The sequence below is a fragment of the Pseudorca crassidens genome, chromosome 10 (assembly GCF_039906515.1).
Source record: "Pseudorca crassidens isolate mPseCra1 chromosome 10, mPseCra1.hap1, whole genome shotgun sequence".
NCBI classification, from domain to species: domain Eukaryota; kingdom Metazoa; phylum Chordata; class Mammalia; order Artiodactyla; family Delphinidae; genus Pseudorca; species Pseudorca crassidens.
Window position 1 is genome coordinate 39,974,293 of NC_090305.1, and position 17,940 is coordinate 39,992,232.

The following is a 17,940-nucleotide window of genomic DNA, read 5'->3' on the forward strand; positions in this document are numbered from 1 at the left end:
CCACAAACTGTGCCCACATAAGACTGTGAACTTAATTGGTAAATGTGTGTGTTCTGACCATTCCACCAATTAGCCATTCCTCCATCTCGTTTCCTCTCCTTGGACCTCCCTATTCCCCAAGACACAACAGTATTGAAATTAGGTCGGTTGATAACTCTACAATGGCCTCTAAGTGTTCAAGGGAAAGGAAGAGTCACACATCTCTCACTTTAAAAACTAGAAATGATTAAGCTTAGTGAGGAAGGCATGTCAAAAAACAAGATAGGCCAGAAGCTAGGTCGCTTGTACCAAACAGCTAAGTTGTGAAAGCAGAGGAAAAGTTCTTCAAGGAAATGAAAAGTGCTACTCCAGTGAACACACGAATCATAAGAAAAGTGAAACAGCCTTACCGCTGATATGGAGAAAGTTTGAGTGGTCTGGATAGAAGATCACATCAGCCACAACATTCCCTCAAGCCAAAGCCTAATCCAGAGCAAGGCCCTGACTCTCTTCAACTCTGTGAAGGCTGAGAGAGGTGAAGAAGCTGCAGAAGAAAAGTTTAAAGCTAGCAGCGGTTGGTTCTTGCAGTTTAAGGAAAGAAGTCCTCTCCATAACATAAAAGTGCAAGGTGAAGGAGCAAGTGCTGATGTAGAAGCTGCAGCAAGTTATCCAGAAGATTCAGCTAAGATAATTCATGAAGGTGGGCTACACTAAACAAGAGATTTTCAATGTAGACAAGACAGCCTTATATTGGGAGAAGATGCCATCTAGGACTTTCATAGCTAAGGAGGAGAAGTCAGTGCCTGGCTCCAAAGGACAGGCTTTCTTGTTAGGGGCTAATGCAGCTGGTGGCTTTACGGTGAAGCCAGTGATCATTTACCATTCTGAAAACTCTAGGGCCCTTAAAAATTATGCTCAATCTGCTCTGCCTGTGCTCTGTAAATGAAACAACAAAGCCTGGATGACTGTACATCTGTTTGCAACATGCTTCACTGACCATTTCAAGCCCACTGTTGAGACTTACTGCTCAGAAAAAAAGATTCCTTTCAAAATGTTACTACTCATCGACGGTGCTCCTGGTCACCCAAGAGCTCTGATGGAGATATGCAACGAGATTTTCATGTCTGCCAACACAACATCCGTTCTGTAGCCATAGATCAAAGAGTCATTTCTACTTTCAAGTCTTGTTCTTTAAGAAATACATTTTATTTTATTTTATTTTTTTAAAATAATTATTTTAAATTACAACTTGAGTGTTCTTCTCTGTCTTTCTCCTACCCTGTACACTCTCCCCTTCTCTTTTATTTAATTAATTTATTTATTTTTGGCTGTGTTGGGTCTTCGTTTCTGTGCGAGGGCTTTCTCCAGTTGCGGCGAGCCGGGGCCACTCGTCATCGCGGTGCGCTGTCCTCTCACTGTCGCGGCCTCTCTTGTTGCGGAGCACAAGCTCCAGATGCGCAGGCTCAGTAGTTGTGGCTCACGGGCCTAGTTGCTCCGCAGCATGTGGGATCTTCCCAGACCAGGGCTCGAACCCGTGTCCCCTGTATTGGTAGGCAGATTCTCAACCACTGCGCCACCAGGGAAGCCCAGAAATACATTTTGTGAGGCTATAGTGAATCCTCTGATGCATCTGGGCAAAGTAAGTCCTTCTGGAAAGGACTCACCATTCTAGATGCCATTAAGAACATTTGTGATTCATGGGAGGAGGTCAAAATATCAGCATTAAGAGGAGTTTGGAAGAAGCTGACTGTAACCCTCGTGGATGACTTTGGAGGGGTTCGAGACTTCAGCGGAGGAAGTAACTGCAGATGTGGTGGATGTAGCGAGAGAATTAGAAGCGGAGCCTGAAGATGTGACTGAATGGCTGCAATCTCAGGATAAAACTTTAACCGATGAGGAGTTAACTTTTTATGACAAGCAAAGAAAGTGGCTCCTTGAGATGGTATCTAGTCCTGGTGAAGATGCTGTGAAGATTGTTGAAATAACAACAAAGGACTTAGAATATTACATAAACTTAGTTGATAAAGGAATGGCAGGGTTTGAAAGGACTGACTCCCAATTTGAAAGAGTTTCATCTTTGGGCAAAATGCTATCAAACAGCATTGTATGCTACAGAGAAACTGATCGTAAAAGGAAGAGTCAGTCAAGGCAGCAAACTTCATTGTTCTCTTACTTTAAGCTGCCCCAGCCTTCAGCAACTCCCAAGCTGATCAGTCTGTAGCCATCAACATGGAGGCAAGACCTTCCACCAGCAAAAACGATTACAACTTGCTAAAGGCTCAGATGATGGTTAGCGGTTTTTGCCAATAAAGGAATTTTTAATTAAGATATGTGCATTGTTTTCTTAGACATAATGCTGTTGCACACTTAGACTACAGTGTACAGTAAACGTAATGCACTGGGAAAACAAAAAGTTCATGTGACTCGCTTTATGGCAGTATTCACTGTATTGCATTGATCTGGAACCGAACCAGCTCTGTCTCCAACGTATGCCTGTCTTAGATTGTGAGCTGGGCCCTGTTTATGCTCTGTGACCTCATCCACCCACCTGGCTTCATCTGTCACCAGTACGGCATACATGGTACTCGAAGTCATATCTGTGGTGCAGACTCCTTGGAGTTTCAAACCTGTATTTAAGTGCTTGTGGACAGAACCTCTGGATATTCTGTAGAGTTTTGTATTTTAGTATCTCCTAGGCAAAACTTACATTCTTGTAATTGTCATCCCACTGAGATGATCAGGCCAGAAGCTTGAGTCATCTTTTGTTCTGTCTTATCATCCTTAATCACAGACCAATTCCTATTTGTTTCTCTATATCCTATGTCTTAGAGATCCAGAGAAAAATAAATTAAAAAAGAGTTCCTGTCCTCAGGGAGCTCTTAACTGGGGACTCATGGCCAGTGGGACCTTTGGAGTTATTTAAAGGAGTCCTGGAATTAATTTTCTCATATATGTTTTTGCAGCCAGTGGAAACTTGAAGTATTTCTCTGACTGAAAAAATTATAATATTTAGTGTCATCCTTTGTAACATCATTCTTTGCTGAAAACCTTTGTGCCTCCTGTAATGGAGCCAAACTCCTTGGCACAGGGCTTAAAGCTCCTCATGGGGCTTCCCTGTTGGTGCAGTGATTGAGAGTCCGCCTGCCGATGCAGGGGACATGGGTTCGTGCCCCGGTCCGGGAAGATCCCACATGCCGTGGAGCGGCTAGGCCCGTGAGCCATGGCTGCTGAGCCTGTGCATCCAGAGCCTGTGCTCTGCAGCGGGAGAGGCCACAACAGTGAGAGGCCCGCATACCGCAAAAAAAAAAAAAGCTCCTCATGATCTGGTCTGGTCTCATTTTCACTTTCATCCTTAGTCACCTCTTTACTCTCCACAGCCAGTCCCCAAAGACACCACATGATTTCACTTCTTCATGCCCTTGCTCATGTTGTTCCTATTGCCTGAAATACCTTTTTCTTTACAACAAACCCCTGCTCATCCTCAGCACCCTGGTGAACTCACCTTTCCTCCTTCCCTCCTCCCCCCTTCTTACCCCTCTACCCGAAGGAAATACCTACTTCCCTTTTCACTTATATTATGCACACGCTTGTTATTTTAGTTAACACATTGTGTTTTAGGTGTTTGTTTACTTATCCTTTTCTCCTACTAGACAGTGAACTATCTGTTGAATACAGAATCAACATCATGTAACAATCATATATCAGAATGCAGAGAGATTATTTCTCCCCTCTTCTCAGGCCACCTCTCTTGAGAATCTTCTTACTTGCAAATGGTTTCTCCCATTGCTGAGCTCCATTTCATAATCTCTTTCCCTTTCCTTTGCCTCTCTTTGGCACTTCACCTCTTTCTGCCCAGTTAATTTGATGAATGTCTAATATCGATTTTAAAATGTAAGGTGATACATGTCTCATTTATCTTTGTAACTCTTGAAAAAGCTGAGCCAAGTGGAGAGTGGCTACTCAAATTTTAAAATGCATGTCAGTGTTTTTAAAGGAGGAGGAAGACAACATACATGACTTTAAAAAAAATTTCTTTGATGCAAAGATACTGCTTCATAGTGTTCTCCCATGCTTGAGAGCTCTAGTCTTATTTTGTGCGTGTGTTTTATTGTTAAATTAAAAATAATTATCACTATATGTGACATTAAAATTTATACTTTTAACATCCCTCTCAAATTCTATAAGTAGGTAGAGTATAAATATACTAGCTCTGAAGGCAGTAAAAACTTCAAAGCCTTTCTTGGTCATATAGTCTGTGAGTTGTTTTTCAGGACTTTGAAATCTAATACCTACAAGGGATCTTAATAGTTCATCTGATTCCATGGTTTTCAAGCATTTTTCTTGATCAGTGGAACCCTTTTCTTGATAAAAGTATATGTGAATGCCTCCTCCAAAAAAGAGAAAAGATAAAACTGAAACTGGCTTTGTTGATTTGGGAGCCTCCTTGGCCCGTGTTTCCCTGCCTTCTGTCTGAGGTGACCTCCAGGGCTGTGTGGAGTATAGTTTGCAAACCCCATCTACTCTAATAAAGAATTTAATTCCATTTACAGGCTACTGTATTCCATTGAATTCAGTTTAATGTTGATTATAAAACATGTCATGATAGCAGAACTGTTAAATGACTGGCAGAAAGTGAAATATACATAATATACATAAAACTACAGCTGTGAACATGTGAAAAAAATAAGCTGCTATGTTAACCTTGGCATGAATGGCTCTTTCAGTTTTTCTGCTCACTCTTAGCTTGCTAGTGCATTGAGTATAGTGTAGTGGTAGGCGTTTGGAATGTAGGACTACATTGCCTGGGCACAAACTTGGACAAGTTAGGTAACTTCTCTATGTCTTATCTTTCTGCTTTTTTTTTTTTAAGGTTTTTTTTTTTTGATGTGGACCTTTTTTTTTTTAAGTCTTCATTGAATTTGTTACAATATTGCTTCTGTTTTATGTCTTGGTTTTTTGGCCAAGAGGCATGTGGGATCTTAGCTCGCTGATCAGGGATTGAACCTGCATCCCCTGCATTGGAAGGTGACATCTTAACCACTGGACTGCCGGGGAAGTCCCTCATCTTTCTGTTTTAACAACAAAGCTTGCTTTGTTTGTTTGGTTTTGGTTTTGGTTAGGTGGTCTCTTCTTGAGTCTTTAATGGTCTTTTCTAGAAAGAATCCATTCTCCTTATTTTTATAATAATACTTACGTTGTTTGAGCTCATTTCTCTTCCTAAAAGGAATTCTTGCCATATTTAATAATTTACAAAGTGGGTCTTCTTCCCTCATTTTAGATTGGTTGTACTCTTTCAGTCTCTCAACAGGAGTGTGCTATTGGCATATTGTGTGGACAGTTCTTGTTTATGTGGGGCATATTTATAAGACCCTTGGCCCTCTCACTAAATACCATGTTCATCTTTAGAGCCACCCCTCCTCTCCCACCACACACATTTCTAACGCCCTTGGTTGAGTACCACTAAGTATTTGATTCTTGGCAGAATTATTTTCAAGCTCAAACATTTTATTTTATCTTCTTTCTACAAACTTTTGCTTCTTAGATAAAAACAACCTGTTATCTAATGCCTACTTTATGTCAGGCATTGTACTGGGCTTTTTCATATAAATTATATGGGAAATATTAGCTGCACTTTATGGGTGGGGAAACTGAAGACCAGAGATAATTAATGACTTGTCTAAGTTTCAGTGAAAGTTATAAATTAGCTATAAATTATAGTTATAAATGAACAAAAGTAGTTTTATGATCTTTGCCATTGGACACTACTATATTAGGTTTACGGGGAAACTTTGGCTCCAGGTTGTTGGTACTTGGCAGAGTTTAGGGAGACTGGGGTATATGGTCCACAAGTCCTCTCCATTTCCGGAGTGAGTGGGAATGAGGGTCAGGCTGAGATTGGCAAGGTGACTCTTAGGTGGTTGAGTAAATACCGGTGTTCCCCAAGGAGTTCCTGCTTTCCAGGAGATATACAGTTCCTGTAGGACACTTAACTCTTGGAAAGGAGTAAGCAGCATGGGTGCTTGTCACCATTTTAGCCTTGGTACAAACATGCCTCCCCTCTTCCTAGTAGAGTACCGTCTTTCAAAGTTCCACAGGAGACGGACTTCCCTAGCGGTCCAGTGGTTAAGACTCCATGCTCCCAAATGCAAGGGGTGCTGGTTCAGTCCCTGGTTGGGGAACTAAGGTCCCACATGCTGCACGATACAGCCAAAAAAAAAAAACCACCCAAAAGAAAAAACCCAAAAAAACCCAAAGTTCCACAGGAGAGCTGTACCCCTGCACTTGATGGTTCCTTCTAAAGCAGAGGGGTTCTAGTTGTGAAGTAGGCACTGAGGTCACGTGATACTCTGGTTATCACATGCTGATGAGGGTTTCTTCCACTTGAAATAGCTCTTCTTGTTAAATGGCTTCACGTGGTTCCTTAGGGACAATTCACATGTAGATTAAATACTTATATTCATTTAGTTTTCTCAGAGGTTAGAAATGGAACTTCCCTTATTAAGCTCCCAAATCATACTATATGATATAGTCCCACAGGTTAGGAAACTTAATGGTTGCTCTATGTAAACCACACAGTTTATTTCTTTAAACCTTTGTAAGTTCCTCTTTCAGCTTCTCCAGTTTATGGAATGTCCACCTTAACCAGGTAGTGTGGGACTGCTCCTCCTCATTCTTCTCCAGTGTTTTAACTGATGATGTTGTAAAAGAAGCTCTGGTTTCATAGATGTCCTCTAGACTCTACACAGGTGTCTTCTGTTTAGATGCTGTTCTACTTGGCATCTCTGCCAGCTCTCTTGCCCTTTTGCCTACTGACCCCACCTTTAGAATGTCTCTCTTTTATGTTGCACTCAAAAACCCTGCTTCATTTGGTTCTAGAAGATCCTCAATAAGATACTCTCTGAAAAAGGAAGGGAGGGAGGAAGGAAGGAAGGAAAACCACCAGCAGCAGCAGCCACAAGCCAGATTAGAGCAGTCAGCCAACATGGTGCCATTCTAGCCCCCTAGACATGTGTATCATTTAGCAACAGCCTGTGGAACAAAAACCACATTCACAGAAAAATAGACAAGATGAAAAGGCACAGGGCTGTGTACCAGATGAAGGAACAAGATAAAACCCCAGAAAAACAACTAAATGAAGTAGAGATAGGCAACCTTCCAAAAAAAGAATTCAGAATAATGATAGTGAAGATAATCCAGGACCTCAGAAAAAGAATGGAGGCAGAGATTGAGAAGATGCAAGAAATGTTTAGCAAAGACTTAGAAGAATTAAAGAACAAATAAACACAAATGAACAATACAATAACTGAAATGAAAAGTACACTAGAAGGAATCAATAGCAGAATAACTGAGGCAGAAGAACAGATAAATGACCTGGAAGACAGAATGGTGGAATTCACTGATGCAGAACAGAATAAAGAAAAAAGAATGAAAAGAAATGAAGACAGCCTAAGAGACCTCTGGGACAACATTAAACGCAACAACATTTGCATTATAGGGGGTCCCAGAAGGAGAAGAGAGAAAGACCTGAGAAAGTATTTGAAGAGATTATAGTCAAAAACTTCCCCAACATGGGAAAGAAATTAGCCACCCAAGTCCAGGAAGCACAGAAAGTCCCATACAGGATAAACCCAAGGGGACACACGCCGAGACACATAGTAATCAAATTGGCAAAAATTAAAGACAAAAATGATTGAAAGCAGTAAGGGAAGAACAACAAATAACATACAAGAGAACTCCCATGAGGTAAACAGCTGATTCCTCAGCAGAAACTCTACAAGCCAGAAGGGAGTGGCATGACATATTTAAAGTGATGAACCTACAACCAAGATTACCCTTCCCAGCAAGGATCTCATTCAGATTTGATGAGAAGTCAGAAGCTAAGAGAATTCACCACCACCAAACCAGCTCTACAGCAAATGCTAAAGGAACTTCTCTAAGTGGGAAACACAAGAGAAGAAAAGGACCTACAAAAAAACCTCCAAAAGAATAAAGAAAATGGTCATAGGAACATACATATCGATAGTTACCTTAAACGTGAATGGATTAAATGCTCCAACTAAAAGACACAGGCTCGCTGAATGGACGCATATATATGCTGTCTACAAGAGACCCACTTCAGACCTAGGGACACATACAGACTGAAAGTGAGGGGATGGAAAAAGATGTTCCATGCAAATGGAAATCAAAAGAAAGCTGGAGTAGCAATACTCATCTCTGATAAAATAGACATTAAAGTAAAGAATATTACAAGAGACAAGGAAGGACACTACATAATGATCAAGGGATCAATCCAAGAAGAAGATAAAACAATTATAAATATATATGCACCCAACATAGGAGCACCTCAATACATAAGGCAACTGCTAACAGCTATAAAAGAAGAAATGGACAGTAACATAATAATAATGGGAGACTTTAACACCTCACTTACACCAATGCACAGATCATCCAAACAGAAAATTAATATGGAAACACAAGCTTTAAATGACCCAGTAGACCAGATAGATTTAATTGATATTTCTAGGACATTCCATCCCAAAACAGCAGATTACACTTTCTTCTGGAGTGCGCACAGAACATTCTCCAGGATAGATCGCATCTTGGGTCACAAATCAAGCCTCAGTAAATTTAAGAAAATTGAAATCGTATAAAATTTCTGACCACAATGCTGTGAGATTACAAATCAATTACAGGGAAAAAAACCCTAAAAAACACAGACACATGGAGGCTAAACAATATCTTACTAAATAACCAAGAGACCACTGAAGAAATCAAATAGGAAATCAAAAAATACCTAGAGACAAACGACAATGAAAACACGACAGTCCAAAACCTATGGGATGCAGCAAAAGCAGTTCTAAGAGGGAAGTTTATAGCAATACAAGCCTACCTGAAGAAACAAGAAAAATCTCAAATAAATAATCTAACCTTACACCTAAAGGAACTAGAGAAAGAAGAACAAACAAAGCACAAAGTTAGCAGAAGGAAAGAAATCATAAAGATCAGAGCAGAAATAACTGAAATAGAAACAAAGAAAACAGTAGCAAAGATCAATAAAAGTAAAAGTTAGTTCTTTGGGAAGATAAACAAAATTGATAAACCATTAGCCAGACTCATCAAGGAAAAGAGGGAGAGGACTCAAATCAATAAAATTAGAAATGAAAAAGGAGAAGTTACAACAGACACCACAGAAATACAAAGCATCCTAAGAGACAACTACAACAACTCTATGGCAATAAAATGGACAACCTGGAAGAAATGGACAAATTCTTAGAAAGATATAACCTTCCAAGACTGAACCAGGAAGAAATAGAAAATATGAACAGACCAGTCACAAGTAATGAAATTGAAACTGTGATTAAAAATCTTCCAACAGGGCTTTCCTGTTGGTGCAGTGGTTGAGAGTCTGCCTGCTGATGCAGGGGACATGGGTTCATGCCCTGGTCCAGGAAGATCCCACATGCTGTGGAGCGACTGGGCCCATGAGCCATGGCCACTGAGCCTGTGCGACCGGAGCCTGTGCTCTGCAGCGGGAGAGACCGCAGCAGTGAGGCCCGTGTACTGCCCAAAAAAAAAAAAAAAAAAAAAAACTTCCAACAAACAAAACTCCAGGACCAGATGGCTTCAGAGGTGAATTCTATCAAACATTTAGAGAAGAGCTAACACCCATCCTTCTCAAACGCTTCCAAAGCATTGCAGAGGAAGGAACACTCCCAAACTCATTCTATGAGGCCACCATCACCCTGATACCAAAACCAGACAAACATACTACAAAAAAGGAAAATTACAGACCAATATCACTGATGAATATAGATGGAAAAGTCCTCAACAAGGGCTTCCCTGGTGGCGCAGTGGTTGAGAGTCCGCCTGCCGATGCAGGGGATACGGGTTTGTGCCCTGGTCCGGGAAGATCCCACATGCCGCGGAGCGGCTGGGCCCGTGAGCCATGGCCACGCAGCCTGCACATCCGGAGCCTGTGCTTCGCAAAGGGAGAGGCCACAACAGTGAGAGGCCCGCGTACTGCAAAAAAAAAAAAAAAAAAAAATCCTCAACAAAATACTAGCAAATAGAATCCAGCAACACATTAAAAGGATCATACACCATGATCAAGTGGGATTTATCCCAGGGATGCAAGCGTTCTTCAGTATACGCAGATCAATCAATGTGATACATCATATTAACAAATTGAAGAAGAATAAACATATGGTAATCTCAGTAGATGCAGAAAAACTTTTGACAGACTTCAACACCCATTTATGATAAAAACTCTCCAGAAAGTGGGCATAGAGGGAACCTACCTCAACATAATAAAGGCCATATATGACAAACCCACAGCAAACATCATTCTCAATGGTGAAAAACTGAAAGTATTTCCTCTACAATCAGGAACAAGACAAGGATGTCCACTCTTACCACTGTTATTCAACATACTTTTGGAAGTCCTAGCCTTGGCAATCAGAGAAGAAAAAGAAATAAAAGGAATACAAATTGGAAAAGAAGAGGTAAAACTGTCACTCTTTGCAGATGACATGATACTATACATAGAGAATCCTAAAGATGCCACCAGAAAACAGAGCTAATCAATGAATTTGGTATAGTTGCAGGATACAAAATTAATTCACAGAAATCTCTTGCATTCCTATACACTAATGATGAAAAATCTGAAAGAGAAGTTAAGGAAACACTCCCATTTACCATTGCAACAAAAAGAATATAATACCTAGGAATAAACCTACCTAAGGAGACAAAAGACCTGTATGCAGAAAACTATAAGACCCTGATGAAAGAAATTAAAGATGATACCAACAGATGGAGAGATATACCATGTTCTTGGTTTGGAAGGATCAATATTGTGAAAATGACTATACTACCCAAAGCAGTCTACAGATTCAGTGCAATCCCTGTCAAATTACCAATGGTATCTTTTACAGAACTAGAACAAAAAATCTTAAAATTTGTATGGAGACACAAAAGACCCAGAGTAGCCAAAGCAGTCTTGAGGGAAAAAAAACGGAGCTGGAGGAATTAGACTCCCTGACTTCAGACTATACTACAGAGCTACAGTAATCAAGACAATACGGTACTGGCACAGAAAAATACATCAGTGGAACAGGATAGAAAGCCCAGAGATAAACCCACACACCTATGGTCAACTATGACAAAGGAGGCAAAGATATACAATGGAGTAAAGACAGTCTCTTCAGTAAGCGGTGCTGGGGAAACTGCACAGCTACATGTAAAAATGAAGTTAGAACACTCCTTAACACCATACACAAAAGTAAACTCAAAATGGATTAGAGACCTAAATGTAAGACCAGACACTTTAAAACTCTTAGAGGAAAACATAGGAAGAACACTCTCTGACATAAATGACAGCAAGATCTCTTTTGATCCACCTCCTAGATTAATGGAAAAAAAAAACAAATGGGACCTAATGAAACTTAAAAGCTTTTGCAAAGCAAAAGAAGCTACAAACAAGACGAAAAGACAACCCTGAGAATGGGAGAAAATATTTGTAAGCGAATCAACGGACAAAGGATTAATCTCCAAAATATATAAACAGCTCGTGCAGCTCAATATTAAACAAACCAGCTAATCCAAAAATGGGCAGAAGATCAAAATAGACATTTCTCCAAGAAGACATAGAGATGGCCAAGAAGCACATGAAAAGCTGCTCAACATCACTAATTATTAGAGAAATGCAAATCAAAACTACAATGAAGTATCACCTCACAGCAGTTAGAATGGGCATCATCAAAAAATGTACAAACAACAAATGTTGGAGAGGGTGTGGAGAAAAGGGAACCCTCTTGCACTGTTGGTGGGAATGTAAATTGATATAGCCACTATGGAGAACAGTATGGAGGTTCCTTAAGAAACTAAAAATAGAATTACCATATGACTCACCAATCCCACTACTGGGCATATACCCAGAGAAAACCATAATTCAAAAAGACACATACACCCTAGTGTTCATTGCAGCACTGTTTACAATAGCCAGGTCATGGAAGCAACCTAAATGCCCCTCAACAGACAAATGGTTAAAGAAGATATGGTACATACATACAATGGAGTATTAGCCATAAAAGGGAACGAACTTGGGTCATTTGTAGAGATGTGGATGAATCTAGAGACTGTCATACAGAGTGAAGTCACAAAGAGGAAAACCAATATCGTATATTAACGCATTTATGTGGAACCTAGAAAAATGGTACAGATGAACTGGTTTGCTGGGCAGAAATTGAGACACAGATGTAGAGAACAAACATATGGACACCAAGGGGGAAACGTGGTGGTGGGGGAGTGGTGGGATGAATTTGGAGATTGGGATTGATATGTATACATAGATATGTGTAAAATGGATGACTAATAAGAACCTGCTGTGTAAAAAGAAAATTTAAAAAAATTCTTTATCTCTTTAAAAAAAAAAAGATACTCTGTTTCAGTTTTGATCTCTAGTTCCCTCCAGTATCAGAAATAGGAGTACCCCTTGAAAATAAGAGATTTCTTTTTTGATTTAAAGAATGCTATCCTAAGCTGATTGTGATTTGTATGGGAAGTGTTTTTAGAAGGGACATTTCAATATGTAAATGAGATCCGAAATCCTTAAATATCTTTACCTTATAAGGTCTACATTAAGTTTAAAAGGCGATGGGCTATTTTGGCTTCAGAGAAGGAAGCCTGCAGGTTTGTACAATCCAGTTGGTTGTACTGACACCAAGTGGTCATTTGTTTGGTGGTCGTGTCCAGGTAGTTCCTCAGGAGTCACAGGCAGTGTGAAGTGGCTCTACTGTTCAGATTAATCTCTAAAATGCAGTCATGTGGGTCCTGAACCTCTATGAAGCATCGAAATCAAGAGATCAGGTGAAACAGTGATAGATCTTTAAAGTGTAGTAAATAAAATATTTGCATGTCTAGGTACGAAGCGTCAAATATTTTAACTACTTGAAAATTGTAATGTGAGTAGTTTTAATGTGAACTGTTTGTGCTAACACTGTTTCCTTTATAATTAATTGTATTATTTCTCAGTAGACCAAATATATATCTGAGGGTTTAGTGGAAGTGCAAAAATATAATTTCAAAGCAGCATCTTTTTTCTTATGGTAGCCAGAGCCGTTTTGATAACGGAAATGTCTTTGATCTGGAATGTTAGGTTCCAAGGATTCTGAATTTAAGGATCGACAGTTCCTTAAAAATTTTTAACCAAATTTAATTCTTTATTAATATCCATGTACTTATTGTTAAACAGAAAATAGTTGTAAAACCACTGAGCATTTAAAAAATAAATACTTAGGCATAATTGCTTTTTTAAAAAATATAATTCTTGGAGGCAACTGCTCGTATCTCTCGGGGGAGTCGTGGAGCAAGGGCTGGCGGGCAGCGAGCGGGGCTGGGAGCGCAAGCAGGAGTGGCTGAGGAGCCGGCAGCAGCCACGCGGCGGGCTCGGTCCAATGCGGCTGAAGCTCCCGCAAACTTGGGTGCGTGCTCGCACTGCTGTGCCAGCGGCCTGAGTGATGAAGATGGTGGCACCCTGGACGCAGTTCTACTCCAACAGCTGCTGCCTGTGCTGCCATGTCTGCACCGGCACCATCCTGCTTGGCGTCTGGTACCTGATCATCAATGCCGTGGTACTGCTGCTTCTGTTGAGCGCCCTGGCTGATCCAGATCAGTATCACTTTTCAAGTTTTGAACTCGGAGGTGACTTTGAGTTCATGGATGTTGCCAGCATGTGCACTGCTATTGCAATTTCTCTTCTCATGATCCTGATCTGTGCAGTGGCTACTTATGGAGGATACAGGCAACACGTGGCCTGGATCATCCCATTCTCCTGTTACCAGGTCTTTGATTTTTCCCTGAACACCTTGGTTGCAGTCATTGTGCTTGTTTATCCAGACTCCATCCAGGAATACATATGACAGCTGCCTCCTGATTTTCTTTACGAAGGTGATAGCATGTCAGTGACTCCTACCTTGTTTGGTCTTTATTATTATTCTGTTTATCAGCATTATCTTTACTTTTAAGGGGTACTTGATTAGCTGTGTTTGGAACTGCTACCGATTCATCAGTGGCAGGAACTCCTCCGATGTCCTGGCCTCTGTTACCAGCAATGACACTACGGTGCTATGCACCCCCGTACGACGATGCCACTGTGAATGGCACCGCCAAGGAGCCGCCACCACCTTATGTGTCTGCCTAAGCCTGGAAGTAGGGTGTAGCTGAGAGTGACAGCTTGACTTTCATACATCAGGGCAATAGGTCTTTAATTTTACTTCTGAGATGAGCTTCTGAGCTTATTTGTTGCTGAAATGCTACAGTTTAAAATTTTAGATGTTAAGTTGAAACTCTCTGTAGTTTGAAACCTATACTTTAGCTAGAGCACCGTGGTAGAGTAACTGTAGAATTCTTTCTGTGGGGGTTGCGGTGGGCTCCCCTAGTCTTCGCTCAGCATTGAAACTACCCAACAATCCGGATGAACCTTTTGTCTGAGGAGGCTGTTGTACGTGCTGAGCCCCAGAGTTGAAGAATTTATGACACTTTTCTCTCCGTTCCCTCCTTTCTCTTTTGAACACGTAAAATAAAATCAAAATTATATGATGCTTAGGCCATTCCAGTTTATAGAACTAACCTTAGGGGAAGAGGAATGTTAATCGTGTAAGTAGTCCATATATACATATACATAAAACAAGTATTTCCTTAGATCCTTTATGATTTAAATTCAGTGACAATTTGAGTTTGCTGGTCAAGGATTTTGTCCATGGGCCAAATTGAAGCCCTTTGTCGATTCCTGGCAGTGAGGACAGTCAGTCGCCACCCCGGTGGCTGCTCTTGTACACCCATGTCTGGGGTCACGGCATGGCGTGTTAGAGGGGAACTGGTTGGTTGGTACTGTGTGGTATCTGGTTCTCCCTTTCTCCCAGTTTCCCATCCCTACTCAGAGCCCCCTTTCACTAAGTGTTCTGCCCTAGCCTGACTCAGGGAGGACATCCATCAACCTTTGTCTAGTGGAATTGCTGATATGTATTTACCCAACAATCTGAAAAAAGGTTTTCTTCTCTCCCTGCAAGGCACATCCTACTACTTTGAACTTCTGAGTATATCTCATCATCTTTTAAAATGAGTGTAAAACAGTCTTCAGAAAAATGGGAGGTGGCGGGGGTGCTTTCCTTGTGAAATGCCCTTATCTTGACTACCTGAATTTCAAGGGACTTTTATATATTCATATGTTCAAAAGTCACACCTCTCCTGCTTGTTCATTATTGAATGTGCTGTAAATGAAGCCATTTGGAATTAAAGTGAGATTTGCCCACATCCAAGAAAAAAATATATATATAATTCTTAACTTTTGTGTGTGTATGCATTGGTAAGGGCTATAGCTTAGGTAGAATCTAGTTAAAAAGTATTTCGTTACGTAGAGAGTATATCCCTATCATAGTGAAACATAAACACATAAAACTTCCTGCGCTTCTTTGATTTTTTTTTTAACATGTTGATTGGAGTATAATTGCTTTACAGTGGTGTGTTCGTTTTTGCTTTATAACAAAGTGAATCAGTTATACATATACATATGTTCCCATATCTCTTCCCTCTTGCGTCTCTCTCCCTCCCACACTCCCTATCCCACCCCTCTAGGTGGTCACAAAGCACTGAGCTGATCTCCCTGTGCTATGCAGCTGCTTCCCACTAGCTATCTATTTTACGTTTGGTAGTGTATATATGTCCATGCCACTCTCTCACTTTGTCACAGCTTACTCTTCCCCCTCCCCATATCCTCAGGTCCATTCTCTAGTAGGTCTGTGTCTTTATTCCTGTCTTACCCCTACGTTCTTCATGACATTTTTTTCCTTACATTCCATATATATGTGTTAGCATACGGTATTTGTCTCTTTCTTTCTGACTTACTTCACTCTGTATGACAGACTCTAGGTCCATCCACCTCACTACAAATAATTCAATTTCGTTTCTTTTTATGGCTGAGTAATATTCCATTTTATATATGTGCCACATCTTCTTTATCCATTCATCTGTTGGTGGACACTTAGGTTGCTTCCATCTCCTGGCTATTGTAAATAGAGCTGCAATGAACATTTTGGTACATGACTCTTTGAATTTGTGGTTTTCTCAGGGTATATGCCCAGTAGTGGGATTGCTGGGTCATATGGTAGTTCTATTTGTAGTTTTTTAAGGAAACTCCATACTGTATCTCCATAGTGGCTGTACCAATTCACATTCCCACCAGCAGTGCAAGAGTGTTCCCTTTTCTCCACACCCTCTCCAGCATTTATTTCTAGATTTTTTGATGTCCATTCTGACTGGTGTGAGATGATATCTCATTGTAGTTCTGATTTGCATTTCTCTAATGATTAATGATGTTGAGCATTCTTTCATGTGTTTGTTGGCAATCTGTATATCTTCTTTGGAGAAATGTCCATTTAGGTCTTCTGCCCATTTTTGGATTGGGTTGTTTGTTTTTTTGTTATTGAGCTGCATGAGCTGCTTGTAAATTTTGGAGATTAATCCTTTGTCAGTTGCTTCATTTCCAAATATTTTCTCCCATTCTGAGGGTTGTCTTTTTGTCTTGTTTATGGTTTCCTTTGCTGTGCAAAAGCTTTTAAGTTTCATTAGGTCCCATTTGTTTATTTTTTTTAATTTTCCATTTCTCTAGGAGGTGGGTCAAAAAGGATCTTGCTGTGATTTATGTCATAGAGTGTGCTGCCTATGTTTTCCTCTAAGAGTTTGATAGTTTCTGGCCTTACATTTAGGTCTTTAATCCATTTTGAGCTTATTTTTGTGTATGGTGTTAGGGAGTGTTCTAATCTCATACTTTTATATGTACCTGTCCAGTTTTCCCAGCACCACTTATTGAAGAGGCTGTCCTTTCTCCACTGTACATTTCTGCCTCCTTTATCAAAGATAAGGTGAGCATATGTGCGTGGGTTTATCTCTGGGCTTTCTATCCTGTTCCATTGATCTATCTTTCTGTTTTTGTGCCAGTACCATACTGTCTTGATTACTGTAGCTTTGTAGTATAGTCTGAAGTCAGGAGGCCTGATTCCTCCAGATCCGTTTTTCGTTCTCAAGATTGCTTTGGCTGTTTGGGGTCTTTAGTGTTTCCATACAAATTGTGAAATTTTTTGTTCTATTTCTGAGAAAAATGCCAGTGGTAGGGATTGCATTGAATCTGTATATTGCTTTGGGTAGTAGAGTCATTTTCACAGTGTTGATTCTTCCAATCCAAGAACATGGTATATCTCTCCATTTATTTGTATCATCTTTAATTTCTTTCATCAGTGTCTTATAATTTTCTGCATACACGTTTTTTGTCTCCTTAGGTAGGTTTATTCCTAGATATTTTATTCTTTTTGTTGCAATGGTAAATGGGAGTGTTTTCTTAATTTCACTTTCAGATTTTTCATCATTAGTGTATAGGAATGCCAGAGATTTCTGTGCATTAATTTTATATCCTGCTACTTTACCAAATTCATTGATTAGCTCTAGTAGTTTTCTGGTAGCATCTTTAGGATTCTCTGTGTATAGTATCATGTCATCTGCAAACAGTGACAGCTTAACTTCTTTTCCAATTTGGATTCCTTTTACTTCCTTTTCTTCTCTGATTGCTGTGGCTAAAACTTCCAAAACTATGTTGAATAAGAGTGGTGAGAGTGAGCCACCTTGTCTTGTTCCTGATCTTAGTGGAAATGCTTTCAGTTTTTCACCATTGAGGACGATGTTGGCTGTGGGTTTGTCATATATGGCCTTTATTATGTTGAGGAACGTTCCCTCTATGCCTACTTTCTGTAGGGTTTTTTTTTTTTTCCCCCGGTACGTGGGCCTCTCCCTGTTGTGGCCTCTCCCATTGCGGAGCACAGGCTCCGGATGCACAGGCTCAGCGGCCATGGCTCACGGACCCAGCCATTCCGCAGCATGTGGGATCTTCCCGGACCGGGGCACGAACCCGTGTCC

General features: G+C 40.4%; 1 protein-coding gene and 1 pseudogene across 5 annotated transcripts in view; both read left to right on the top strand.

Annotated features, from left to right (window-relative positions):
• Window positions 1-17,940, top strand: part of ILRUN (inflammation and lipid regulator with UBA-like and NBR1-like domains) — a 122,277-nt gene that overhangs the window by 45,110 nt on the left and 59,227 nt on the right. The window lies entirely within an intron of this gene.
• On the top strand, window positions 2,304-15,362 carry LOC137232091 (lysosomal-associated transmembrane protein 4B-like; annotated as a pseudogene).